The sequence below is a fragment of the Python bivittatus genome, unplaced genomic scaffold (assembly GCF_059951505.1).
Source record: "Python bivittatus isolate LINGU-HERP-01145 unplaced genomic scaffold, Pbiv_v1 ctg000190_np1212, whole genome shotgun sequence".
NCBI classification, from domain to species: Eukaryota; Metazoa; Chordata; class Lepidosauria; order Squamata; family Pythonidae; genus Python; species Python bivittatus.
In genome coordinates this window covers 17,434,177-17,462,039 of record NW_028277042.1, presented here as the reverse complement: position 1 = coordinate 17,462,039, position 27,863 = coordinate 17,434,177, and the positions used below count along the sequence as shown (strand labels likewise).

The 27,863-nt window shown below is 40.3% G+C and overlaps 1 long non-coding RNA gene across 1 annotated transcript; it reads left to right on the top strand.

Annotated features, from left to right (window-relative positions):
* The first annotated feature begins 3,779 nt into the window (after positions 1–3,779).
* Positions 3,780–6,605, top strand: LOC148216497 (uncharacterized). Its single transcript, XR_015795332.1, has 3 exons — positions 3,780–4,348; positions 4,788–4,838; positions 6,091–6,605. It is a non-coding gene; the product is annotated as an uncharacterized LOC148216497 (long non-coding RNA).
* Positions 6,606–27,863: the final 21,258 nt, after the last annotated feature.

The window sequence follows — 27,863 nt, the reverse complement described above, 5'->3', positions numbered from 1 at the left end:
TTCAGACATGGTTATACCAGATTAAAGAGACCCATTAGAAGCCAGACACTGTTAGAAATTGAAACTAATGCATACAAACTGCTCAGTCTCTTAGGCCTTGTTATGGAAAAGTAGGATTCCTTTTCTCCTTTCTGCAACATGTACAACATGTGAGGGGGTGAGTGGGTTTCCTGCAATTAAGCCATTTTCCCCCTATTTTTTACATTACTAGGCATGGCTTCCATGCAACTTTGAAATCAGGATGGCTGATCTAAAACCTCACAGAAAGAGTCTCCAGGCTGTTGACAGAAGAAGCTATTTTTCATACAGCTATGGTCCAGCCTAATCTTGCCGCCACGGTCATCCTTTTTAGTAATTTTTCAATTCTACTTCTGAAATGTTGAGAACTCTTTCTGCTACTCAGCTTCGAGAGGAGGAAGACAGAAGAGAGAAAGAAACATGGAATCCTAAGAAATTAGCAGTGGGTTGCAGAGATGTGTGCTTGGAAATCATTCTACTCTGATATGATGAGCATTTTATTTGCTGGCAACAGCTGGATTTTTACTGCTTCTAGTCTCTCTCCCCAGATATGTCTTTAAAGACAGAAAGAACTTTCCAAACATTTCCCAAATGTAAATCATTCCCTATCCAATCTGTAGCTTCCCTCCTTTCCTGCCCTGGAATAATTAAATCAGAGGTTTTTGTTTTCGTAGTTACGTAGTTTTCTCTAAAAATGTAATTTAGGTGGGTGGGAGAAAAGGCAGGGTTAGAAGAACTGCAAACTCCCCCCCCCCCCATGTAAATGGCTGTTGCATTGCAAGACAGTATCATTCCAATTAAATTCCAAGGCTGCTATCAGATTCCACAACTCTTTTGCCACACTGAGATAATTTCTGGAGGCAATACACCTGGCTAAGCTAGAGCAGTGATTAATTTTATGAGTTTAGGGTGCAGTCATCACTCACAAAGAGGCTTAGGGTTGGATGATGGATGATGGGTAAAGTACAGACTGATCGGACATGGCCCATGAATCTGTTCTACATCACCAGCTCCTTTGATCACTGGCAAAGGTTCAGGGATACCTCTTTGCATCTGTCCAAAATAAACAATGCTACTATATATACGCTCCTTCCCCTCCCGCTCTCCACATGTAGACTCACTCAATGGAAGTAGAAGGAAAACAAAGACGACCGTTTTTTTGCTGCTCCAAATGCCAACGTGTGAAAAGCAAACAATATTTTGACATGGGCTTGTGTGTGCTTTGTGCTGGGAAAACAGGTTGGCGTCTTGTCCGTGCATGCATAATATCGGTCTCATGACTGAAGCACAAACAGAGCCTAGAATATACCTCTTTTCCTCCCCCTCCGTCACTTCTTCTTCATGGCCACCTGTCCTGTAGCAATCTCAGAAGTATTCGCCTGCATCCAAATCTCAAGACAGATTGAGCAGAGGCTGTTCCTCTTGAATTTCTCCAAACTTTCCTTCTCTTGGAGGGCAGTATGATGAGCTCAACTGTCTGTCCTATACCTTATAAATCAACATGGAGATAAGATTCAATTCCAGTTAACTCTTATATGGGAAATGGAGAGAGCAAACAATCTTGTTCTTGGCCTCCAGCAGTGAAGTGCTCTGGGTCTTCCCACGACTGTGTCCCGGCAGGAAACAGAACATTGCACCAGGTAGACTAGCTGCTTGGGCTTTTCTTCACAAGGCATGTGAGACTTATAATTAAGAATGAGAGTTTTTATTTCCATGCAGTAGCAGATCATTCAAGCACTGTAAATGCCCAACTCAGCACAATAGAGGCTTGATCATACACCTATCACCTGAGAGGCAGCATGATGTAGAGTTTAAGGCACTAAGATCTGGAAGGAGAAGGCCCCAAAACCTAGAAAAAGACCCCACAATCAGATAAATTCCATGAGGTTCACTGAACCAGTGCCAGTCCAATACGTTTTGATGTTTGAAGCAGAACCAAACTGGGGCCTTTCTTGTTCTCTGTCAGAATCAAAGCCGAAATCAGGGTCTTGCTGCACCGTTTTGGCACCTACACACTTTTTTCTTAAATCTTGCTCTCTTTTTCTTATTCCATTTTTCTACTAAAAGTAATAAAAGTGACTAACAAAACCAGTCATATACATACATACATACATACATACATACAGTACATACCCATTACGCTGTTCCAATATGGGATAAATAATATTATGCAAAGCAGAGAGACCAGCTGCAGGCCAAAAAATCGTAGACGAAAGATCAAAGAAAAGGAAATCTCACTCACCCTAGTTGACATCAATACCCTTCACTGTCCCTCTCTATTCTTGCAAACCATCCTGGCTTCCATCACCTCCAGACACTGCTTCATAGATTGTGGTTATACATTCAACTTCTCCCTGGGGAACTCTCAACAACTCCCTGCAACCTAACTTTCTTGATGTTTCCCTTTTTGTTCATCTATTCATTCATTTAAAAACCAAAACAACGAAAACAAAATTAAGAGAATAAGGTGCTATCCCAGACAGAGGTAAAAATTCTCCCTTTCTCCCTCTTCCTTTCTTTCTCTCTAAATATATGTATGTATATGCGTATGTATGTCTGTAGAGTCCCCACCCACACGTACATACTTGGACATTTTAGTTTTGTCCTCTTGCCAGCATCCTCTTCCTTATCAGAAATGCAGGGGAGGTGAAAACCTATCTGTAATTTTCTCCTGTCAAAGCCAGTATGAGTACGAGATCCTGGCCACGTTTTCATAGTGACAATATCAGCCAGAAGGAAGAATTCTGCCCGGAGTCATATCATCAGACCTTTTCTTTGTACCTCAATTAGCAAAGTACAATTTGGATAACTGAAAGCAACTGTTCCTTACATTTTTATCACATGATTCTTCTCCACTGTTCTTAACCCAATACTGTCCCCTGCAGGGTAGAAAAGAATCAGATCTCCAGGATCAGAAATAATGGTCTGGATATGAGTGTGTGTGCATGTGTGTGTGTGTGCATGCATGTGAAAAAGAGACAGAAGATCAGTTTGCTTTCAGTCGCCTGCCTTTGCAGGAGTACGATCTGTTTCCACACTAATCTCTAAATTGAAACCTACATAGTGAAGTGTGCAGACTGTATTCTCCCACTTACTTCACTCAAAGTCTCGATGTCTTTTCTTGGTATGTATTATTTATTTACCTGCTGGAGTGTTGTTTGCAATGAAACGTTTCCCTGCCAGATAGACAGACAGGCAGACAGATACAACATAATATACTTGCGCTTTAAGAGATGGATTTGGGTGCAAAGATTAAGTTAAAAATAAGCAACTGTGTCCCAATAGAGAGAAAATTTAAAAGGAAGGGGTTACAATGCAGTTCCAGGTGAAATAGTTATTGGGTCACCCCACACTGGAGTTCAGAGGCTCCTTATAAAAACCCAGATGTATTTATGAAGAAGACTGAAGAATAAAAGAAAGAGAGGATGTTATCATCCAAAATGGATGTTGGTTCTGCTCTCTGTTTCATGCCTCCAAATCCACTGTCAAATAAGCATTATATGGCCTGTGTGGTGTCACATTACCCTCTCAAAGTCATGTCACCACTTATGAATGCAGATGATGCAGAGAATGAACTCTCCAGCTCGTATCTTATATATCAAACACAGCTAACGTTTCTCTCCTCCCCCCATCACCCCTTTCCCTTCTAGTTCTCCATTGCCTTCACTCTGTTTTGCTTTCTGTCTGTGAGTTGCATCAGGTTCATCCTTTCTTTGAAGTGTCTCATCAAATGCAGCCAGAGGAGTCACTTATAGCTTTAATGGACTTCCTCGTAGGTTTATCGGGTTCAGTATGAAGAACAGCTGTTGCCTCGTGCTAGCAGAGCTAAGGAAACAGAACTGGCTGGAGAGGACAAAGCACCGAGGAATTCCAGGGCCGAATGCATAGTTGGTCTAAGTGCATATTCGGGTCCTTGCCAAATGGATACCTTTAATGGAGACTTTCTCCCTTAGGGTTTTTGAGCAAGCCGAGCTATCTAGAGGTTGGACTGTCCAGTGATCTTGCGGGGCAACGTTGTTTTTTTTCAAACAGATATAGCCACTTATTTCAGATTAGCTGCAAAGAGCTCAGGGGTGTCTGGAGGCTATGGTGATGTGAGATCAAAGTTCCGCCTGTGTGCACACAAGAAAACAAGCACAGCTTTGATCATACCGCCATGGCTACCATCTTGACTTTTTTGACCATACCCTCAGGACACATCTGAAAGGACTTCTAATCTGGAGGCAAGATTGAGGGTTGGGGAGAAGTTGGTTACTTCTCCTACCTGTTCCCCCCCGTGGATTTGATTTATTGGAGATGATTTCCTTTCGTGAAAAGAAGAAAGGGCCAGGTGAATTTTAACTGTCCATTCATCTCAGAGATTGCAGTTGTTAAGGTCAAAGTCAAACTAAACCTGACTGCACATGTATGTATGTATGTATTTATTTATTTACTGTATTATGCATTTTCAGTGCAAATAGCATCAGACTGGGGTCAGGGCAGATAATCAGACACTGATTAGAATTATAAGAGGGAAGGGGAAAATTCCACCATTACACTACCTACAAAGATTAGAAGGGGGGAAAAAGCTGTGCTGAAATTGGATTTGTTTCTTAAGAAATCTTCCATGGGTGTCAGTGGCTAAGTGTTTAATACAGTCTGAAATTCTGTCAGACTGAATATGTCCAGGTGGCCCTGGCAAAGAATATTAGAAATAATGTATTATTATTATTATTATTATTATTATTATTATTATTATTATTTGATTTATTTGTTTTTATTTAATTCAGTTTGTATGGCCATCCAAGCGACAGACAAGGCACGTTTACTGATGGAATGTGGTAAGTTCAGATAGTGATCCACGGTACAATCATTAGGATTTTAATATGAATTAGGGTTAGGATTTGAATTTTAACGTGCAGCAATTGGGAAAGGTAAGTTGCTGCAATCCACTGTCCTTAGTGGAAGAAGGTCCGCATAATATAATATTGCATAAGTTTGCCGGAACTTTGTTCAGCAAAATGACCCTATTCCTTACATCAGATTCTGCAGACCTTATCATGCAGGAAATATGGAATAGGAAGGAGTCTGATTCCATCACCTTACATCAATAAATCAGCGGAGGCGGTTGAAAACAATCCCAGAAGAGAACAGCAGAAGTTCATGAAAACTATTTTCAACTCCAGAATAAAGAGTCCACTGAGTATGTATGGAATGTACAGATCAGTGTTACTCAACCTTGGGAACTTTAAGATGTGTGGGAGTGGAAGTCCACACATCTTAAAGTTCCCAAGGTTGAGAAACACTGGTACAGATGATCCCATGATCCACTTGCCTAGAGCAGTCTGTTTTAGACCACTGTTCCCTCTAGCACAGTATGGCCTACAACAGCTTTCCACAGTTCTGATGCTATCTATGTGTGGTGACTCCTAGAGGTGGCTTACAGGACCATCCTATTTGGGGTTGAAATAGTTTGCATTTTAGCAGCTAGATATCCAGAATGCCATAGATGTGATTTGAAGAGGGAATGATCCACTTGCTTTGCTAATAGGTCACCTTTGCAAATGGTGGCACCACCAATACAAAATGGTCCTTAGGAAACAGCAGGACATGACAGCTTGGGGGCTACAGCCAATAAGATCAGACAGTTATCTTGAAATGGACCAATGGATCAAATAAATGAAGGGCAGCTTTCAACATTCATATGCACAATCTATTACATTGATCCCACCCCTCCCCCAAGAATTCAATATGATTCAGCAAAGATTCCCATTGGAAATACGGATGTCTTTTATATCGGAATAGTCGGCTTCATTATATTCCATAGAGCAGAATTATCATCCTGACTTCACTCTTCCCTGAAATCCCCTAGACTGCATTTTCTTTAAGAAGAGAGGGCTGATTTAAATATCATTCTCCATATAATTATTGCAAACATATTCAGTTAAACTAATATAAATTAACTCCCTCCTAGTCATTGGGGATTGGCCTGTTGCATTAATTTGGAAGGCAACACTGATATGAAAAATGCCAGTGGCCTCAGGGCACACTAATTGCTTAAAGGAATGTTATGTTTTGTTTTGTATAATACAGAACTCCTCTAGAACAAGAAAGAGAAGTGCAAAAGCCATCCCCAAAAAGGAAGGAAATAGGACGACATGCCTTCCCTCTTCCCAAATATAATCAGGGAACATTCAACCTGCCAGAAGAAGAAAGGAACCAGCAAGAGAAGTAATTAAATACTGTGTTTCAGGACTTGAGAAAGATGCTTACCACACTGATCTTCAGTGGACACATTCCATATTCCATCTATTACACTCTTTTGACCTTTCCTTAACACCATTAAAAGATAAAATGTTAATCTACTGAAGAAATGATGCCTGACCTTTGGAAAAAGAAACACACACTTTACAGTCTGCCATCATTAATAGACTTGATGTTTGAGAGCTAAGCATTATGTGTATCATAACAATATAATTGTTTAGAATAATGTAAGTGTTCAAGCGGGGAGTTTCATACACTACACGTAACATAAATTAGAATGAGAACAAGGTGAACTTTCAGCCGCCGATCAAGTTAGCCTGTCAGAACAAACCCCACATGCCAGCTAATCAGCTTTAGCCCCTGAATCTTTTTTTCTTTCCAATTGTATTGAAATACATACTTCAACAAGATGTAGCTGAGGAAGGAAGGAAGGAAGGAAGGAAGGAAGGAAGGAAGGAAGGAAGGAAGGAAGGAAGGAAGGAAGGAAGGAAGGAAGGAAGGAAGGAAGGAAGGAATGGAGGAAGGGTGGAAGATGAGGGAGGGAGGGAAGGAAGGAAGGAAGGAAGGAAGGAAGGAAGGAAGGAAGGAAGGAAGGAAGGAAGGAAGGAAGGAAGGAAGGAAGGAAGGAAGGAAGGAAGGAAGGAAGGAAGGAAGGAAGGAAGGAAGATGAGGGAGGGAGGGACGGAAGGAGGGAAGAAGGAAGGAAGGAAGGAAGGAAGGAAGGAAGGAAGGAAGGAAGGAAGGAAGGAAGGAAGGAAGGAAGGAAGGAAGGAAGATGAGAGAGGGAGGGACGGAGGGACGGAGGGACGGAGGGAGGGAGGAAGGAAGGGAGGGAGGGAGGGAGGAAGGAAGGAAGGAAGGAAGGAAGATGAGAGAGGGAGGGAGGGAGGGAAGGAGTGTTGCCTTGGGTATGCTGTTGAAAGATCCTCCTGGTGTAGGTAGATCCTCATTCAGATCTGACAGTGCTCTTCTACTGTTCTTTTAATGTCCTTTATTCATCATCCTGCAAAAACATGCTTGCTATGATGATGGGATCAGATTGGTTTCTAGGAAGATAAATTTTGCATAGCAAGGACCTGACTCACAGGGAATTATTAAGAGTGGCAGTCTCTAAACAATAACAAACCCTTTTTGTTTTTTAAGAGTGAACATAATAAATGGTGTAGATGCAATCTGGAACCTCTTTTTACAGCTGTTTAATTGTAAGTTTGGTTGTGTGTTCCAACCATCAAAGGTCCACCCTTACCATGGATTTTTATGTAGGTTGGAAGGAGGTGGTACATAGTAATTTCTCCCATATCTATGTAGTGTAATTGCCAAATAAAACACCAAATCTATAATTAACCTCTAACTGGAATTACAAAATAAAATTTACCTAATTACCATATTAAGAGCAATGACAAGAATTATTTGATTAGCACCTAGATAATTGTCTGCTTGAGGTTTATAATAACTGTTTTGAGAAGTAATGTCTTTGCTTATTTAAAAAAAATAGCAGAATCTTTGGGAAAGGATTACATTAGCAATGCTGATTTCATAACTGGGAATGTTCTGAAGAGTACTCAGAACTGACTCTAAAACTGGCTGAAAATCAGAGGTGTATGCGGGGATGGTGAAAAAAAGTCAAGATGGTGTTCTTGTATGTGTCATGTCTGTGACCACTGTGGCCTCCATGTTGACTTTTTTGACCATATTCTGTGGACACCCCTGATGAAAACAATTATGGTATAAACCAGGCCCTAGATGAAATTAGGATTCCTGGGATATGTATTATGAAATCCAACTCCTCTTTAACTCTATCAGAACTCTATCATTAACTCTATCAGACATTAACAATAAAATCCCTACAAGTGCCATGATACTGTGACAACCCCAGAAGCAATTTATGGAATTGGAATTGCAAAATTAATTTACAATATATAATTTAATGGCCAACTCTCATGAGGTTTCACTTGAAACTATCAAAATGACAGATGATTTTTGGTGAGAATGACATCATGAAAATGTGGACAGGAATGCTAAAATCGTACGATGGAGTGAGATTGCCAGAATCGCTCCAGTTTTGGCACGCTTGTCAGATTTTGGATGCTAGGAAACGTTTATATTATTTTGGCATCCAGAACTTGGAAAGGTGTCAATCCCTACATATATATCCTTTCAACATTCACCAACGGGCATTGCCCCTAGTATGGCGAATTCACATGGCTTTTCAAAGATACCCCTGACCAATAGGCCTATTGGAATGTATGGTTTGATGCATCTGGAAGGCTCTTGCATATAGATGAACAAGTAGTATTTTTCATCTGTATAACCATACAGCCTGCATCAGCATTTTCCAACCAAAGAATGTGTTCTCCTGTTAGACTCTGTGTAAAAAAAAACCAAAAAAAAAAACACCTTACTTAAGCAGAAGACAGTTCTTGCCCCTGGAAACAAAAGTACTTAAAAGCTGATTAAGACATGCAAGACACTGAATTTGCTCCCACCTCTTCCAAATTGGCACACAATTGTTCATTTGCCCTAGAAGGGGAATGAGTAAACACTCTGCTTCTCCTGTGATGAAGCTTTGCTTTCTACATGAAAATATCCCGCACAGGTAGTTTAAGCCCCCAAGGGAGTGTGGGAATTATGTTGTCTAGAAAAGAGAGATGAGAGAAAACAGAATGTTGTAACATATCATACCACTGAGTGATATGTTAGGTATTCAAGGTGGTTTTTTTCCCCCTTCACTGTCTTTCCAAGTTTCACTACCTAAAGGCAATGTGACATAGTGGTGGAAGTCCCAGGTGAGACACCGGAAACTTACATTAAAACTGTTTTCCATCTGGGTGCAGTCCTAACTCAGATCTGTGACCTCAATAAAGTAGATGTATTGACTGGCCTCCTCCAGAGGACTGATTCAGTCAATGCATTACCTAGTTTGGAAATAGGAATCTTGGTAGACTTGGAATGCCCACCCTAACCCTAACCCAACATTTAAGCTGCCCTCTGGAGTTGCCCCTTTTCCTCCTCTCCCTCCTTTTATTCTTCAGCTTGGATTTCAGTAATTTCTAAATGCTTTGATTTTGGGACTTTCTGCTGGAGGAAAATTGTCAGCCCTTCAAGGTAGATGAGATAAGAAAACCAAAGTTATGAAAGTGAATAGTACTTTTATTGTTGGGTTACAGTAATGGAATCTTGCAATTCTGAGTAAACTTCCCCCTTTCCTCCCTTTATCTTTATGAGAACTAGGGAGGGTCAAGTCTGAGACAATTTCTCAAATTATATTTCTGCCTCAGACTTACATTTATTTTATCTGACTGTTGTTTTAGATGTGGCTCTTCCTCCTGCTCCTCAAAGGTTTTCCTACTGCCCGTTACAGCTATGCAGATGTTCCCAGAGCCCATGGTGTCTACTCAAAATCTTGAGGGCCTCCCCCCCCCCTCAATTTTACAAATGGTAATTTTAACAAAACAGAAATGGAAAATCATTCACTACATGACTGGAACACAACACAGTAGCTCTATTTCCTCCCTGCACCCCCCCCCCAATCTTTCCAATTAAATGTCAATGAAAAAATATTTTGTTTTACTCCTGGCCCCACCAACTACTTCTCAATGAGCAGTCTCTTACAGCAAGAAGGAGAGTAAGAGTGTGTCAAGCCGGAGAAGCACTGCTGGACTGGGAAAGGAAAGATATTGGGGGAACAAGATCCAGTTTGAAACAGAACTATCCAAGGAATGAAATGAGCTATTCTTAGAAGTTACTCCAGCCCTTTCTCAATGGAATTATCTCTAGTGGCCATTTTCCAGTTCTTTGGAAGCAAGGTGAAAAAATAATCTTTCCACTACTCTGTATGATTCTTAAAAATATTTATATTTATTTATTTATTAGGCTTAACCACCTAACTGAAGAACTTAATTGAACTGTCTCTTCTGTCCTGTTGGATCCATTACTCTCATTGCTTTAATTACGCTTCTTCTCCTTCCCCCGAGCTTTTCTTCAGCTCAAAGGTTATCTCTTATTATTTAAGACTGGAAGGGTTTTTTTGCTCTTCATTCCCAGCAATGCAAACTGTGGTCTTGAGTGACATAAATGACATCCGAAAAGTCCCCGATGTAAGATTTCCCTTAACTCTTCCCCACCCACCCAACCTCTTCCCAAGAGAACCATTTTTCTCTCCAGAACTCAATAGAAGGATGAAGAAGTGGGAAAGGTGCTTTTCCCTTTCTCTCCCTTTCTCCACCCAAAGGAAGTGCTCTGTGTATAAAAATTGGTGGAAACCGGTGGGTGTTCACACTAAATACCCGGTCTGCTCTTGATATGACAAGACAAATAGTTGTATGGCATGCTTCCTTCTTTTGTATGCTACTTTGTCGATACGAAAGGCAGGTGATTCTGCAGCAACTGGAAATCGTGGGGTTGCAGACATTGGGCAGGCAACTGTACAAGAAGACAAAAGCCCAGCTTTTGCCATGGTACCTGCTGAGATGTTAAACAGCTTTGCTTCGCTAGCTGACAGAGTGGTAAATAATCTCCAGATCTGACTAATGAGAAACAAAAATCAAATTGGAACAGTAGCCAAGAGGGTTTCGATGCGGTTACAGCAAGGCTAAGCAACGTCTTCATGAACAGTCATATGAAATGAAAGTGCCCGTTTCAGCAGCTTTTAAAACTTGATGATGCATTTATGTAAGAAGAAATGTTTGACTGAGCCTGACAGCTTTGGGATTCTTGTAGTGATAAAAAAAATAATAATCTGTGTTATGGTTACCCATTTTACAGACTGACTGGAAGGGATTGCAAAAGTGAGGAACAAAAGCTTGGATTTGGGAACTGGTTGGGATCACGAGACCAGAGTCAGTACTGTAGAATCATAGATATTGGTTAATCTTAAGACCATCCAATACTACTCATAAGACAATGCTAGAAATACAGTGCAGACATATCTCCATCGGATTGTTCTCCAGACGATCATACTGCAGCCCTAGACCACCTCTCAGCCTCATTTACAAAGCTCTATGCAAGAAAGATGCTAGGTAAGTAGGTAAAACTTTATTACGGTCTTTGACCAACATGTGTGTGCATGTGTGTACACACATACACATACACACACACACACATCAAATACATAAAATGTACATTAAAGGTGGCAATAAAAATAAGTTATATGAGTTAAAGAGGAAGAAAGGAAGGGGAGGGGAAAGAGTTTTAAAGGTGGAGAACTTGGTGCTCTCTGAGCTGGGTTGTTTGCTTGCAGACGTTTCATTACCCAACTAGGTAACATCATCAGTGAATAATCAGTGCTATCAGCGGTAACATCACCAGTGCACTGATGATGTTACCTAGTTGGGTAATGAAATGTCTGCAAACAAACAGCCCAGCTCAGAGAGCACCAAGGACTCCACAGTTCAACCCTGAGCTATAGCTATTCTCTTCTATTGGAGTTTTGAAGGTATCGAAGACATCCAGTTTACTTGGACAATATTTGTTTCCTCACTCCTGTAGCAGCATGGCAAAATTTAGCAACGTTATGGGTGACGGTGCTTTTATGGCCTGCTGAAAGATAGGAGATGTACCCTTGGTCATCTCGCCCTGGGAATTCCTTTATGAGCGGCTGGATTGATACCTCATGCAGGTTCAAATAGAAATTACAGTACCACAGGACAGGCTGAACATTCTCTATGGCATGGGGCAAAGTTGTTGGCAGGAGGGAATTGCAAGATAGCCATTCAGAATTCTGGCTAGAGTGACTTTTGCTTTCTTCAAATGGGAGAGGCAAAAATAAAGAATCAGAAGGTGAGATATTTCATGGCCACACCCACTTCCGGCCCTGCTTGCACCCCTGTTTGCTTAGTCCAGCCTAAGGGGTATACAGTCCAGTCCATAACTCATTATTTCCACCCCAAATAAGGAAGGGATGGAAAAGTGGGTCTTTCTTTAGAGCTGACAGTACGGTACCGGAGGAGATTTTCGATGGAGCTGGGGAAAGATTGCAGACCACTGGAGCAATGGTTCTGCCATGAAAAATAGGAGCCTGAATGGTGAATTCAGACTATTTGATATGTTGACATTTATACGAAATGTTATATTCATATCTTTTTCTTTTTTATGATGATGATAATCTTATTGTTTTGTTTGATGAAGTAAAAAAGAAACTTACCCACAGTTAGGACCAGTGCAGTCCTCAGCTATTTCCTAGCTGAGTTAAATGCAAGCAGCTTACACTCTATTCATTAGAATTTCACCAAAAAAAATCTTCTTCAAAGCAATCTCTTTTCATCAAATGGAAAATGGTTTAAAAATGCAGAAGATACCAAGAATAACCTTTAGATTCATGGCTCAGTTAATTAATACCCCCTCTCCTCCTCCTCCTCCTCCTCCTCCTCCTCCTCCTCCTCCTCCTTCTCCTTCTCCTTCTCCTTCTCCTTCTCCTTCTCCTTCTCCTTCTCCTTCTCCTTCTTCTTTAGTTACTGACCTTTTATCATCACTGGCTACTATCCTTGTGAATATTGGCAGTCCTCAGTCTGTAGGATGTTGCAAGCTACATGCAAAATTACTGAAAAAGAGTTCATTATTATAAGAAGCTTAGATGATATTTAGATAATATTAACGTAATGTCAGGAAATAAATGCCTCCCATAAATGCAATGTAATTACAATCTTTTTGAGGCTAAGCATAGCTCTCTAAAGATTACTTATTACTTATAATGTAAATTTTATTAGTGGCAGTAATTTTATGATAATTAGCAGAGTCTGCAACCAATAAATTCCAAAGATAGACAGACACACACACACACACACGTGTACACACACACATGCATACATACATGCACATACACATCTATCTATCTCTCTTGGAAAATAAGGGATGGGTGAAATCATATAACTGCATTTACTTTATTTTCATTATACTTGTGAAGCTTTGGACATTTGTCTTTATTTCTTGACACTTTACAATAATATAATAGAATTCATAAATGCTGAAATACGTTCATAAGGTAATATTCTCCCTTGTTAGTGCAAAGCAGGATATCATCATCAACAACAATAGCAGCAGCAGCAGTAGCACTTATGGCAGCATCTGGCCAACCTTGTTGGAGCTCAGAAGGTAAGTATTTACCTAGGAAGAAGTATTAGCCCTTCTCCTTCTCCTTCTCCTTCTCCTTCTCCTTCTCCTTCTCCTTCTCCTTCTCCTTCTCCTTCTCCTTCTCCTTCTCCTTCTCCTTCTCCTTCTCCTTCTCCTTCTCCTTTCTTCTTCCTCTTATCCTCCATAAAACATTATTATGAGGTAGGCCTCTATACTAGAAAGTAGTTTCTTGGGGGAATCTGGTCCTGAATTATTCCATGTCTTTTCAACAGACAATAATATATTGAAACCAAACCATACTGGATTGGAGAACCAACTCTTCTTACTTTTAATATTTGTTTATACTGGACAGGCTACTTCAAAAGAACAGACTACTTCAACTGATTTCAGCAGAACAACCACCAGTTGACTACACTGGAATTTGATGGAATCCCCTATGATGGGAACATACATAAAAGTTCCTTCACAGTGATGAGTCCCTAGATTGTAGGAAACAAAATTAGACAAGAATCCTGCATGCTAAGTTATGTGGCATAAACATCCATCCAGCATCCAACTTCAAGTTATTTATAAAAGCCACAAGCTTGACAAGGGCTGGCCTTTTTTGCTTCTACTTCCTTGTAGCCAACAGATTGGGACTGCCGCACTTAATCAATCCAAGAAAACAGACTGCTCTGTTTTCCTCCTGAAAGAATGTAGAGGTGTTGAAAAGACAAACCATGGAGGTGTGGTCTGGAATGTGATGGGGGAGAGCTAAAATAAGTGCAGACAAGAATCCTCATGCTTTCCTCTGTGGCGACATGTGGTATCTTAATGTGTTATCAGTGAGATAAAGTACTGCGTTCCTTCTACCCACCATAAGTGTTATATCTTAGACATGAGGCACTGTGGAATTAACATTATGGGACAAAGCATACAAGTGTCCTGCTATCCTATTATTGAAGATATGAACCATTTATTCTTTGAAGAGACTACATATAGGTTTTTCAATAGCTCTGGTTCTTTCCAGCTTGAGGACTGGGTTCCATCATGGAAGCCCTCTCCCTCCACGTAGCTTTAGCAGATCATTGGTTGACATATACGTCTTTGGCTTTTGATGCTGTTTATACCTTGAAATATCCCCCCAATGATCAGGATGGCCCCAACCCCATCAGCCTTTCGTAAGACATTGGAGATTTGGTTGTTCCCTGAGGCAGGAAATTAGTTGTGCTCTGTTGGTGATGCAGCTTTTTATTCTGGGGGTTATTGTTTTGATTTATATATTGTTATGATGGTTTTAATCTCTATACACCACCCAGAGTCACTGCTGTGAGATGAGCAGCTCTACAAGTCATTTAAATAAGTAAAGTAAACAGATAAATACACATTTCTTCATATAGCGGAATGTATTTCAGGATAATCGTGCATTCTGGAATCAGCTTGGAGCACTCATTCTATTCACTGGCATATTTGTTGATGATCAAGCAGCAGGAAGTTGCTATGGAGGAACTTAAAGAGGCTTGCTGTTCCTTGGAGGACACGTCAAGGAGCTTCCTGGAGCTCGGTCCTCCTACCAGAGAAGACACCCATGCAGTGCCAAGCAGAGACCAAATATCTCAAGCAAACTTCCAACTCAAAGAAAATATCCTTCTGGTTCTTTCATGCTATGAAAGTTCAATGGCTAGGACCCCTTGGCAGATTAGGACCAATGTTCCTGGGTCTCAGAAGCTACCTAGAAGAATTTTCCATGCTCCGTTGACTAACACGGGGGCAGCCTTGTGGAGAACTAAGCTTTTCATTCTCATTTTAGTGGCTTTATGATTAGAACGTACTGAGCTAAGGACCAAATCTGTTTCCTGACCCTTGCCACCCTCAGGCATGAAGAACAAAGTCTACACTACTCCCAGCTGGGCTTTGCTTCTTGGTCATGCTGAAGTGACCCAGATGTTGGAAATTAGATGTAAACTCAAGCATGGTTTTAATAGAAGCTTTTAGGCTCAATTGGGGTGCTAAAAGTAACCGATGAGCAGAGAGTCTGTACTGGATTTGAGTTGAAATGGCTCCTCCTGCTTTGCCTCACCATTTTTGTCTATCAATAAGTAGCTTTAGAGTTCTCAGTGAGGAATATTCCCCAGGAGACTTTAGAGGGCACAAGGAGGCAAAGCCCATGGATAATTCCATCTCAACTTTTAATAAAATAAACAAATACATGGGAAGCTGTCATGGTGCCAAGAAAAATACTAGCTTCTAGCTTCAGCTGTATTTCCAGAAACAGCTCCCTTAAGGGCACTGAGGGAGGAAAGTGCTGGGGGGCAGTTTATCATGGCACCAGCTCCCCATAGAAGCTGGACTGGCCCCCTTGATGAGCATCTTCCAGAAGTTCATGAAGATTGAACTTTTCTGGACAGCCTTGCAGTTACGACTGTATTTTATGTCTTAATTATTGAGTAGTCTAAGTATTGTTTTGGGTTCAGATTTGTTTGGAGTTTGTATCATGATGTCATTTGGGGGTATGGGTTACTTTTCTTTACCATGGAAGCTTTATTGTATTTTTTTATTATTGAATTGTGATTAACAAACATTATCAAGGAAAGAAATCACATAAAGAAAAAAGATACAGAAAATACAAAAACTCAGCTAAAAAGCAAGCAAAGAGACAAGTATTTTACATGTACAAATTTACCATGTATCTAAAATATTACCATAATATAAAAGAGCCTTCAAGGTGGCTCTATGAGATTAAGTGATGTTTGTTCTCCTGCTTTCTTGGGTTTTATTTATTTATTGTACATATTTACTTTATATGTTTATTTTATTTATTTTTTATTGTTTTTAGATTGTTACGGAGTGTTTAACTGTGGCTGGGCTGTACGCTACCCAGAGTCCCGTGTTGGTGAGATAGGCAGCTAGATCAATATGCTAAAGAAAAAAAGAAAGAAATATTATATTTATTGCTATTGAGATAAACGATCAAAGCTATCCAAATTCAATAGATGCTTTATTGTATTTGTATTAATTTTCTTACCATGGACATTTCATTGTAAGGTTATGTGACTGTAAGCTATTATAAACCTCCATGAATCCACAGTGTGTTACTAGTGGTCATTATCAGCGTCATCATCCGAACAGAACAGTATTTTTGTTTTTAAGTCGTTGCAAGGTTTTGCCTACAAAATAGGGCAAGGATTTCCCTTGTTTGTCACTGCCCTCAACTGAAAATGGAGATGTTCTCCATTGAAGACTTTTAGCTCCAGTCTAAGCTGTGAGCCTTATGAAGGTGAACCAGAACACAGACGGAAATTAGTCACAGTCTCATGTTCACTAGTACCGCACTGAGGCTTTTAGTACTTCAACATGCCAGACTCCCTCAGGCATTGCACTCCACACACCCAGCTTTTTGTCGAACTTGTAATTTTTTAATGACTATATATTTTACGTACTGAAGCATGGCACACCTTCGCTACAACCTCAACCAAAATGCAAGTATTGTTCCTATCCCCTCCCAGAGATGTACAATTTCAGAAAACTGAAAAGGCTTGCCGTTTTTACAAAGCAATAAGAAGAAGAAGAGGAGGAGGAGGAGGAAACACAACATCATTCAATATCTGCCTGTTAAAACACTTGATTCCACTTTCAGAAAAGAAGTAGAAAACTCTTGATAGAAAAAGTAAGAGAGGTATCTAAATATCCATTTGAATATTTGCTTCAAGAGAAGCACTTCAATCCAGTTTAGCATAATGTCAGTGATTAAACATATGAATAAATACATTCATTAGAAAAATAGAACTATCTAGATCAATTGTTTGTAATGTGGCTCTTCTGGACAACAATACCAAAATGATAGTGTTGATTTATTTGTATAAATATTGGAATGGATTATTATTTATGTAAAGTACCTAGCCCAACTAATGTTGATCGTATTCACCAAAGGTACATTCATTGGTGTTGTGCAATCCACATAGCTGTTGTGTTTGTGAGAATTGCAATTCTCTCCTCTTCCCCTACTATTATAAAAATAGGTAAATCTGTCCATTTCGCTTTACTTTAAATGTCTAATTTTTTCCATCCACAAGTTTGGCACAACCCAAGTAGTTTGCAGTAGAAAACTTTGAAGTGCTGTCCGGTCTAATGTGTGTCTGTATGTGTGTTTGCAAATGATTTATCCCAATATACAGTGGTACCTCGGGATACGAACTTAATCCGTTCCGTGGCTCTGGTTGCAACTCGAGTTGGTCTCAAGTCGAGGTAAAGTTTCCCATAGGGTTCAATGTAAATCCGGTGAATCTGTTCCGCCCTCTGCCTGAATTTGGTCGCAACCCGAGGCGATTTTCTCTTCAGAGCCTGACTCCCGCCAAGCCTGCTCTGCATTTTCTTTGGAGCCATGCTAACACGCACACCAAAAACCTTCGCAAAACACCGCAAAACACACCACAAGCCTCACCGAACGTCTCCTTGCTACCGCAACCTCGCCCACAGGAAGCCGCGACCGCGTGGCAGCAGGGAAAACGGCCATGGATCCGGTTCGTAACCCAAGGTAAAATTTTCCTGCCGAAGCTGGTTGTAACCCGAAATGTTCGTTAGTAGAGGCGTTCGTATCCCGAGGTACCACTGTATTGTATTATTGTACAGTATTTTCCCAAAGGATTGCATTTTGTGCTGACTTCTTCCCTAGCATATACATGACTACTTTTTGACAAGCGAAGTACATAGCAAATGTTGGAGAAGGGTGAGGGGAGAGTTAAAAAGATGACTAAATTGCAGTTGGTAAATGAGTTTAAATTAAACGCAAATGAAATAAAACATTGCCTTGCATTGCCTTCCACAATGGGAGAAATGAGTGACATGTGTATGTTAACATCATCATAAAAATGATGCAACTTAGGTCCTTGCACCAAACTTCATGCCATACTTCCACCATTTGTCAATAACAACATGGTGCCTGTGTCATCATTTCAAGGCCATCATGACTTTCTACGAATGCCGCGGCTGTTTTGCAGCAAAAATGATAAGATATCCTATGGCATCTTCAAGCCAATGTATTATCACTTACAATTTTGTGGATACATCTATAAACTGGACTGGAAATTATGACAAGCAATGATATTTCAATCAGCCTTAAATAACTACCACATTCTTTGCTGTTTGGATAGAATTCCCATTTCGGACAGGGTCAAGTGGCCAATTCCACATTAGGAAGCAAGAAAAGCAAGCTTTGGCATTTCCACTCAGAATTTAGCAGTCTCTTCCCAGCAGATCCCCTTTTCCAAAAAAACTGCAAATCATGTTGGCTTCAAAAGCAGATCAACTAATGAAACGCAGGTGTGGGATCCTCCTCCTAGGGCTTGTTTCAACAGAGGATTCTCACCAACATACCTACGGCCCCTAGTAATAATAATAAATAATAATAATAATTTAAAATTTGTCAAGGACATAGAAACCACTCTTAAGAAGACTGGGGGTGTTACAGAAGTATCTGATGATAAATGGGTTTCTGCTCCAGGATTTGGCCTTTGTTCAATAAAAACATGTCTCATTTTGCACAGTAGGCAATGATTAGATTTTGTTTTGGTCTGATTTTTCTCCTTGCATGGGGAAAGGTGAAAGTTCTCCCTTCTGCAGTGAAGATCAAAAAGTGGAGTTAGCTAGGTTTTTTTGGTACCCCAATTTTTTTCACCTCTTTCTCTCCTCTTCACGCAAATGTAATCATTTTGATAAATTATCGATACCAGCCTGGTCATTCGATAAAGTGATACAAGTTAGCTGGAAGATGCTAGAACTGGGGGGAAGCCATAGCATGATGCCCTGTATTCTGCCATGTAGCTCCTAAGTGACCCTACTGTCCTCTAATTCTGTTAAGGATATTGTCTCATCATTCCCAAGAAAGGAAGAACCAGTTCCATTAAGCTTCTGAACATAGCAAAGGAGAAGGCCTTGGTCCTGAATAGTTTCTTTCTTGGTTGAGATATCTCATTGGGTTTGCTGCTTAAGAACTGTTGCCATTAACTATGACAGCTGGGTTGGGTTTGGGTTCTACTGTTCTTAGCATTATTTTTATGTTACTGTGTTGTCAGCTGCTGGAAATCACTTTGAAATAGGGCAATATATAAACATAATAAATAAATATTAAGATTGGGTTTAGAGACAGTGACTGACCCCCAAAGGAATTTCTATGATTGAGAGTGGACTTGAATACAGACTCTCCATCCTATCTCAACAACTTAAACAGTGTTCCACTTTTCAGAGGAACCCTTATGCAGCCTTGGACTCCTTGGGTTAAAAGTGGGATAAAATAGAATTGTTTGATGATAGCAAGGTCAGGAATTCTGGGAGCTACAATGCCAATATAGCTAGAGGGCACCATGTTGAGAAGACTGCTCTTTTATTCTGAATGTAAGGTAAGAAGTCAACAATTATAGAAAACTTGCAAATTCCTTGGAACCTATTCTGTGACTGGTAGTGCAGTGAAAGTCCACCAAATTCTTGTGCTTGGTGTTCTAAATTTAAATTATGGCAAAGCCATATGTTACTACAGGAAGGAAGGAAGGAAGGAAGGAAGGAAGGAAGGAAGGAAGGAAGGAAGGAAGGAAGGAAGGAAGGAAGGAAGGAAGGAAGGAAGGAAGGAAGGAAGGAAGGAAGGGACTAAAAAGATGTTTGAGCTAAAACAAACACTGAAGAGCTACCTTAAACTGGCCCAATCTATTAATTTCAACCAGTTGACACTCTACTGATCCTACTTCTTAACAAAGGATTGGTGATCCTAGCTGTCTTAGATAAAGCATTTTAAGTGTTATTTTTTCCTCTAATCAAGCAAGCACAGATACAAGTCAATAGAGCAATTCATTAACAAATCTGGTGAGATTCGCTCCCACTCCCCCATCTCATCTCTCTCTCTCTCTCTCTCTCTCTCCCCTGGGGTAACCAAGGGAAAGTGGTTGCTCTCTGCAGAAATAAAGCAAAGTCTTTTTCGGAAGGGACTTCCATATGCTAAGGGTCAAGGGAGCTGAGTGCTTTTACTCTGTTTACTATTCACTATACACAAATGGCAGCTAAGGTCACGTTGATCAGGCCCTGTTCTCGGTACGCAAAACAAAATTTCCATATGGTCCATGAAAATGGATATGCTCTTTCTTTCTCCTCCCCCCCACCCCCCAGTCCAGCTTCCCACGGCTTTTTCTTTGTGCCATTAGAGTAAAAGGAAGGGTGCAAAGGGTTAGTGCATCAGTCAATTGCACTCCACGGCTTTGTGCATCAGTCCAATTTAGGACATTGCGGTGGCATTCCTCTCCCCCGCCCAACCGCCCCCTCCCTTCCATTCCTCACTTTCTCCCACCCCCCCAACTCCCTGTCCCCCCCTCCAGGCATTCAGGCCCAAATGCTCATGTCAGTCTATTAGAACGTGATAGAAGTATTGATCAGCGCCTCGGCGTCTAAGTCCTTTTGAAACCAGTGTGACCTGCTGAAGAGGATTTTGTGTGGAAGACCCTTCACAGAACTCTTTCAAAACCACATAAATAAAGCCCTTCGCTGGCTTAAAATGGCCCGTCAGATTTGGAACTACAGAAGCCCCCTCTTTTTCTTTCTCTTTTTTTTAAAAAAGGGCAACATGATTGTCATGGATATTACACAACAGAAATAACAACAGGCCAAGAAGAGAAGTCTTGGTGCCAAACAAAACTAGACCAACCTATTCTTCTCCTTTTCCTCCTTCACCTCCCACCCTCTTGCTAAGCCCCCTCCAATCATTCCGGGATACAGATCACTGACAACTCAGTAAATAGGTTGTTTAACCCCTTGAAAGTGAATAAAGCACTGGGAGACAAATGCATTCAAATGGATTTTTGCCCATGTAATGGGCAAAAAAGTATATTCATCTTTTTGGGGTATTCTTGTTTTCTAATCACACCAGTGCTTGGATACTTTGAATATTTCATGCAAGACTACAATAGCTGTGGTTTTGTCCCTAGAAAGACACGGGGAAACTATAGTTTCAAAGTCCAGTTTTGGGACTAATGATTGTTTCAAACCTTGCTTAGTCCAGAAGTCTACACCCTTGTGATTTTAGGATTTGTCGTGCTGGGTGCTTATTAACATTTTTCAAAATATGTCTGCCAGATGCAGAGATTCAGATCACTTCATCTGCTCTCTACACATAAGCATAACAAATTACCTTTTTAAATTTCTCAGCTGTTCCCAATTCATTCATATATGAACACACACGTGCACACGCACACAGAGGGGGGAAAATTACACTGGATACAGTAGTTGAACTTTTTAGCTGGGTACAATATGACTTGACGGGTCATGGAAATGGGACATCTATTTCTGTCAATTGTGTAGAGCCTTCTGTTTTATGTTTTTCCTTTCCTTTTTGGCAAGGACTTCAATGGTCCCCTTGTTACCCACAGTTTCTCTTTCTTACCCACCACGTGATATTTTTCATAACTCTGGAGTGGACTTTACTGTTGTTTCCAACCTGTGGTTGTGTTTGAACAGCGCAAAGTCTTTTCCATTCATTCATTTCATTTTAACTGTATTGCAGAGGAAGATGTTGCCTACTAGTGGGAGGGGATAAAGTGATGGTAGCAGTTTATTTCACTGGCAAGGTTGAGCCTGCCTCTTTTATTTTCTCCTGCCATCCATAAAGCTCTTCATGGAAACGCATAAAAGCTCTTCTCACTTCTCCTATTTCTGCTTTCCGGATTGTGTCACAAAGTCATCACTTGCAATTGCTGGCATTTCTGACCCAACATTGAAGCACATTCAGTGGTCTTTCAATGATCAACAGGCCAACATTATGCACCATGGCTGCTACTACTTGCCCTGTACTATGATCACTGCTACTAGGGTGCCCTGTCGGTTTGATGGGTCCACAAGGCAGCTTGTAACAATAAACAATTAAAACAGCCACATCTCAGCAGGAGGCAGATTAAAACAAAACAAAATGAGCAGGGCCAATTAAAAACATGCATCTATTTAAGGCATGTTGAGCAACAGAGATAACAGCAAGCCAATTGGAAAGGGGTGATATGGTTCCATCCCACATTTCAGAACCTGCATTGCAATCTTTTCATGATGACCTTCAGGACTAGATAAGCTGTGTGTCTCACCCAACTCTATGATGTTTTTTAAGCCTCTAAAGTTCTCCTGAAGCAGTACAGCTTTGCCCTACTTCTGGAAAACGACAAATTGGCCATTCACATGGACAGGAACCCCCAGGTTGATGTACTACCATCTATCTATCTGATGGATAAAAATGCAATGCAAGAAAAATGAATAGGTAATGGAACACTGACCCAAAAGTATAATGCCAAGGAAACATGGGCGGGTGAAGAAGCCATATGAGATGCGATCCTTTGAATAATCCAATTAAAGGTGCATCAAATATTATCTGAGTTGTAAAAATTATACATCAGTTAACGTTTTCGCCCAATCATACACTCTCATCTGTCTTTGTCTGCTTGCTTTTTAATGTTGTGTTTTGGGTTTTGCTGCACTTTGAACTCACTATGGTGAACATAGAATACTAAATTCAGGGCTGGCTCTATCATTGGGTAATGCCCACATCTGACAATGGTTGTGGTAATGAAAAGGCAGCTTAGGTTATTTAGTTTACTATAATTGGATTTGTTCTACCAGGGAAAGGATATTTATGGGCCTTTCAGCCTCTAATGCTAAAAGTAACCTGAAGGGTATAACTCTTATAATATCTTGATCAGTGTTTTTCCCCTTGATTTGTGGAAGGGAGAGGTGGGGGGGGGGAGTTGCTTTTTGACCTCTTGCCAAAACAATCCAGGCTCTGGATTTGCTTATATTGCTTTTTTTCCCCTTTAGCTTTGTCTCTAAGAGGGTATAAAACTATGGTGTTTCCATATTTTGCAACACCCTCCTAGATACTGGTCTGAAAAAGCTACGAAATGCATGGTTTGTCTGAAACTTTGAATAACTAAGGTCTTTCTACCTTTTTGCATCATTCCAAAGTGGAAATCTATCATCAAAAATGAGGATAAAATTGGCATTTGTTCATTTTTGATGCACTGACATGAACTTAGAACAACTACTGACTTTGAAATAAGAATAAAAAATACAATTTGCTTTAATAATCAGATGTCCATTATACCTCCTCAATGAATAGGCCAGGAGCTAAGCGCTGTTGGTCAAATTCAAGTCCACCCTTTTCCTTCATGGGCTTCTTTCTCTTTCAACCAGAATATGAGAGGGATTGACTTTCTAAAGAGGATTATCTTTTGTAAAGTAGGATGCAGGGCCACCCTGATGTGAGACTGTCCTCAATTATCCAGGCACTGTAACTATACCAGGGCTGGCTCAAAGTTATTTGTCATCAGCAAATAAAGCAGAATAGGATATGGGACTCCTCCCTAATCAAGGTGTGTTGTAGCCAACGCATAACAAGTTCATTTGGTGCATCTCTCAAGATCTTCTTTCCATTCCGGACATTGAAATTAAATGCTGGGTTGAGAAATTCCCCTTCATTTTTTTCTTATCACTTCTTATAAGTAAAACTGGACATTTGCTTGGACATTATTTCCAAGGAAGAGAGAATTTTGGAGGAATTCTTATGAGTCGATGTAATTTTCTTTCATTGTTTAGTGACGGGGTGGCCAAGGGGCACATGTGCGTGTCTCATCCTTCATTCTTTACTCATCTTTTCAGCAGTCTGCAGCTTATCTACTTCTTCTCAGTTAAAAGAAAGGGGAAATAAGTACTGTCCCTAAGTTTTGGGGTTTTTTTAAGTAGTGGTGCTGCTACCACCACTAAGGAAGAGGCCTTCTACTGGGAAGAGATATCATCTGTGCAGTCTGGATCACCTCAAATATGGTGGAGAACACCAAAAGACCATTTTTGCCCCAGCTCTAGTAAAGTCCCCAACAATAAATGTAGTAAGTAGTAACTTACATTCCAGGTCTGCTATTTAACCTAGTAACAGTTGTAGCCTAGATCGTAGCTATGCATGCTACTCAGAAAGATATCCTTACCTTATATACGTAGGTCTCCCCTTTTATATTTTGGATGGTCATTCTTTGTGAAGAAATCTGTAATCATTGCTTTCAATGCAGTCAGTGAAATAAATGGGTACCTAAAATTATTTTGACTCTAATAGCTCTTAGCTTGATTACAAGTAGTAAAAGCAAATTAATCCAAGGTAGAAGAAAGAAACATTTAAATACAGCCACCCACCCACCCCCACACATTGTCTTCTGGAAAGGAGATCCCAACATTATTACAAATTATAAGGTTAAGACTTCTTGAACGCATCCTAGCTAGTTAAATATTTAAAACTCCAGAGTAAGAAACACATGGACTAATGAGCTTCAGGCAAGTGACTATGGGGATCTAGGGGAGACAACTTGTTTTATATTAGAGAGCATTAGTGAATATAAACCAGCCAAATAAGTGTTTAATTAAGGATTATATTGATATGGGAAAGGAGAAGAGAGATATGAATTTAGAAAGAATGTTTCCCTGTGTAAATTGGAACTCACAGGAAGCCCTGTACATGCATGTGCGCACACATACATACATACAAATTTATATCTAATGTTCACTGTTGCCCTCCAAGAAGGCATTTTGTCAAAATTAGATGAAAAGTTATACTTTTGTTAATTGATTCTCTAACACTAGATCATGGCCTTCCTCCTCCTCCTCCTCCTCAGCATCCTTACCCATCACTGATGCTTCTTTTATTTTATCTTTCAATTTTGGATAAAAACAATCACTTCTAACACCTTCTCGTTAAAGGATCAATATGAAAAGAAGCAGGCAGTAAGTGTGAATCTCACATACATATTATGCACATTAATTATACACACACAGTACATACGCCTGTGCACATACACACACACAAAAGAATAGGTGGGCTTAGCAAGATGTGGTGGAAGACTATGATTTCACTGCTTAGGAATAAATGGCTGAAACTAGTTTAGAATGAAGATGATATGAAGGGTGTCTATGTTGTCAGGACTGAAAGGAGAAGTGATTCCAATAGGCCACTCAACACCTGAAAAGGTGAGAAAATCTCAAGCGTATGTGGAATTTTGCTATGAACTTGTTGTGCAAAATTTTAATCCAAATACATCAATAACGGGTCTTCTGAATACATAGGAGACTCCAAAATTCATGTGCATCCTTCAAAATTGATATTTTTCAGAATTTTAGAGCCTGCTGTTTGCCTCCAAAAATATGCACTGATATGCGTATTTGGGGGAAAATCTTATATTACAGAACAGTTTTCTAAAATTGCACTTTATTCTGAGACAATCGGTTGCAAAAAGTACATAAGAAAAATTCATGAAAAAGCATTCCATGGGAGAAATGTGCATTTCCTGAGGCTGAAATTTAGAACTTTAGAGCTCCAGGGCTTACAGCCAAGTTGCAATATCTAGATATACAGCATGTTTCCAACAAGGTGGGACCTGTATGTATTTTTTATGGACTCATTGATTGATTAATTGATTGATTATGTACCATCAAGTCTGTGTTGACTCTTAGTGACCACAGAGATAGATTTTCTCCAAGAGTCTGTCCCCAGTTTATGGACTGAGAGAGAACCATTCCTCACTCTGAATTGTAACTTTGTACACTATGGTTATTGCACTGTGTACAGTAGAAGTAACCACAACAATAATATCAGAAAGAACTACTGGTTTTAATAAGACCTTCGTTACCTCACAGAGCACAGATATATATAACCTGTAGCTGCTTTTGAATGGCAGCCTCCAGGATCACTCATATCACTAGTTATACAGGCTGCAGCAGCTGAAAAAAGTCTTGCCTTACAGAGAGAGAAAGGAACAAAAAAATACAGGGTTAATTTCAAGGTAGAGGACATTTACCATGTATGTGCATCTCAGCATAGAGGATTTTTTTTTTTTTTTAGTTTTTAGTTTTTAAAAAGCTTGCTTTCACGTGGTGCAGGCAGGTTACATTTGTGAAAAACATTCAGAGCTAATTTTATGGTTTTTGTTGCTTCTCCTAAGCTCCAAGTCTCTTGTTGTTAAGGTAGCAACACAGTATAAAATAAGGGCCAGACATGATCTTCTCCTCTGGATTCATGGTATAAAGTGGAGAAGATCTAAAGATAGTTTGAATATCACAAATCCATCTGTCTTGATTGAAGAGGCATTATAGGAAATCAACATTCATTGGATCAACTTAATAAGGAAGCCCCCCAGATCATGGTGATGTTTCCATGTAAGAATGTTTCAGAATGTCTGTTTGAGAATGCATTGTCAGTGGCCTCTGCTTGACTTCCTTGATCTCCTGTTGACCGGTATTATGCTATTTTTATTTACTCTTAAATGTATGGTTGTTTGAATTGAATAGAAAGCCAATCAGACAGTTCTGTGGAAGGAAGGAAGGAAGGAAGGAAGGAAGGAAGGAAGGAAGGAAGGAAGGAAGGAAGGAAGGAAGGAAGGAAGGAAGGAAGGAAGGAAGGAAGGACCCTCAACTTCCCCACCCCCAAATTCCCCATATAAACCACCCATCACTTCTGTTTTCTACAGTAAAAAATGTGCAGAGGATAACATTGAGAATAACATTGTCTCCGATTGACACTGGCAGATGCAAACACTGACACCCCCCCCAAAAAAACCCACCCTAGCCTCCATTTTAATAAGAAAACAACATCCAAGCTGCATGTTGATACACCCCTCCACACGAGAGCATGCAACTGGATCATTAAGAAATTGAGGGTTGGCCTTGTCATCTGGCATAGGGAACGCATCCATGTTTGTCATGCGACTTAAACTTCTTTTGACATCTAGTTATGTCGAAATGTGACTGATCACCTAGGGGTCCAGGCTCCTGCGAGAGAAAAGTTCACTGACAGACCGCAAACGGAGCCGATCTTAAACGAAAATCAAGAGAAGCGCAGCGTTCTGGCATCTGACAGTCTGCAGCTGCTACCTGAATCTGGTTAACGAAGACGAGGACAGCCGCGCTGAAGAGTTATATTAGCATCTGTATCCTTCTCTCTCATTATCACACATCTGCCCACTTTTATTCCAATGACGCCTCCTGTGATGTGACAGCTCTGGTGATGTCAGGGAATAGGTACTGGAGAAGTCTGGCCATGGAGCTGAGATTAGCCCCTTTTATTTTCTAAAGACCATGGTTCTCTTTTGACAGTCAAATGTCACTGAAGTAAAGAGAGATCATTAACATATTTGGGCAGTTTCGAAACAAAGCTGAGAGAATGCTCTGAGAGCTGCCAAGGAGCAGGAGACATCACTGGGGTTCCTGGAAACAACAAAGGATTTGAGCAACGCCTTAGCTTAGCTTTGACTGGGCTGTGTTCCTCTTCATTTACATCTTTGCGTGGATACCCTCCACCAAACATACACATATGGATGCACCGATAGAGTAATAAATGTGCAAGTAAATGTAAATGCACCAATGCATTTGGGAGATCTCCCTGGGTCTTTTATTTAAAAGTCCCACTTGGGATCCCCACCACATCATCCTCTGGTCAGATTTTGTCTCCAAAGATACGTGGTAGGATATACATTCATCAGCTTCAGTTCTAAGTGATTGTTAAA